The 2,046-nt window shown below is 45.8% G+C and overlaps 1 non-coding gene across 1 annotated transcript; it reads left to right on the top strand.

Annotated features, from left to right (window-relative positions):
- Positions 1-1,686: 1,686 nt before the first annotated feature.
- Positions 1,687-1,759, top strand: TRNAT-UGU (transfer RNA threonine (anticodon UGU)). The gene has a single exon. It is a non-coding gene; the product is annotated as a tRNA-Thr (tRNA).
- Positions 1,760-2,046: the final 287 nt, after the last annotated feature.

Below are 2,046 nucleotides of genomic sequence, written 5' to 3'. Positions count from 1 at the left end.
AAATGAACTGGAGCTAGATGAGCTTGTAAGCCCCTCCTGGCCCTTGCACTCTCACACCCTCTGACCTTGAGTTTGACTTTGAGACAGAACATGGCTTCCTCCCAGGAGCAGATGGCTCTGGACAGTGATTCCAAGGAAAGGGTGAGAGAGGGCGGGTGCCCCTGTCCCAAGCCAATGGAAACGCAGTCCCTCCTGCTTCCTCCAGCCCTAGGGCTGCCATAGAATCACCAGGAGACACTGAGGGCAGGGCTGAGCAAAGGAAACTGTCGTCTTAAACCAAAAAGAACATAAAACAGCCAAGGGACCCTGCTGAGACTTCTGTTTTCCATCTTGTCCTCTCCTTCTACCCAAACTGGACCCTACGATGCCTTCCCTCCCTATCACGTTTGTTTCTGGCACTTCACAATTTCCTAGCACTTTCTAACTCACTGTTGGGTTGCATCCCCCAATCTCAGAGATAGAGCCAAAATGATCACCTCCATTTCACAGGTGGTGAATGTGTAAGTGGGCCAAAAAGCCCCATCAGGAAGGGATGGGGAGCAGGAGGCGAGGACATAAGACTCAATGGAAAGCCCTCCCAGACTTTTTCTTCTGGAGTCAAAAGCAGACTGAAGCCTTTATAGGATGCTCACCCTGCTTAGCCCTCACTCACCTTGTCCTTTCATTTGACAGCCTTTATCCTACAGCTCACAAGCTCGAGTTGAGAGAAGGAGAGGCTCTGTTTTTCTATCACATCTCTCCTCTTGCTGGGAGGTGCTGAGGATTCATCATTTGATCTGGGGAACAGTGGGGATGAAGCAAGTGAAAATCGCTGCTAACCAGAGGCAGGCAGCGTCAAGGGAATGAAGGGAGCCTTGCTTCTGGCTTAACTGCATGCCTGACTTTGCATCTGTTACTGAGAAATTGTGTCCCCTCAAAATTCTCAGGTGCAAGCCCTAACCCCCGGGACTTCAGGGTGTGACCGATGTGAAGACAGAATCTTCACCGAGGTGATCAAGTTAAAGGGAGGTGGGCCCTAATCCAAGAGGGTCCATTATTAAATGTCCTTATTAAAGAGAGGGAATATGAAATGCCATGCACAGGGGGAATGTCCATACATATTCCGGTTACCGTTCCCTCGGTAAACGGTTCTTTCAACAAAAAAGAATGGGACACAGTTTGATGATCCCTGGTCATTCAAGAGCCAGAACAGAGCTTTACTTATCCATCCTATCTCCAAAGTCTAGATCAATGGGAGTACTCAATAAATACTGTTAAATCAATTAATTCATCCACAATCAGTAGCTTATTTAATTTAGGAGAAGCAAAGACACTCCCCATAACTTCCCAGTAGATACTAAATTTGATACAATGTGTCATGTAAACAAAGGCTTGGAGGCTTTTTTCACATGTAAAAGACTGACTCAGAATAGAGTCAGAACATTTCATTTCTGCGTTTTCCTTTCCAGCTCTTGTCTTTACGCATAACTCAACTTAATGTTTTGTAATCATAAACATAGAAATTTGACATTGGGTTGGGTTTTTTTTTTTTAATGCTTGTCGTATTGAAGGCATTTTTCTCCAGCATTTCATAGTCTTTACCATTATCACTGATAATGGATGCATGAGGTCACTTGTTTTCAAACTGCCAGCTAAAGCAATTTTACTTCCAATGTCCCTGAACGAAAGGAAAGCAGGTAACGGGCAGGCTCCATAGCTCAGTGGTTAGAGCACTGGTCTTGTAAACCAGGGGTCGCGAGTTCGATCCTCGCTGGGGCCTCTTGTTGCTTTCTAATTTTTTTTTTTTTTTAATATATCCTCCCCTTTACGGAATAGAAATTCCAAAATGGAAAAACAATTTCTGAAGAAGCTACTTCTAGCAGGATTAAAAAATCACTCCTTCTGAAATGCAAATGATGGGCGTCCTTCTAGTGCGTGACCCGGAAGAGAAAATCCTGGACCGACAGAAAGAGCAGGAAAAACAAAGATAAGCCGTCCTCGGCGACCCGGCTTTACCGGGACCTGCGACTCGGTTCTCGACAAAGGAGACGCGAGGCCCCACGCGCT

The sequence above is a fragment of the Mustela nigripes genome, unplaced genomic scaffold, assembly GCF_022355385.1.
Source record: "Mustela nigripes isolate SB6536 unplaced genomic scaffold, MUSNIG.SB6536 HiC_scaffold_8342, whole genome shotgun sequence".
Classification (NCBI taxonomy): domain Eukaryota; kingdom Metazoa; phylum Chordata; class Mammalia; order Carnivora; family Mustelidae; genus Mustela; species Mustela nigripes.
This window is presented reverse-complemented; position numbering and strand designations above follow the sequence as displayed.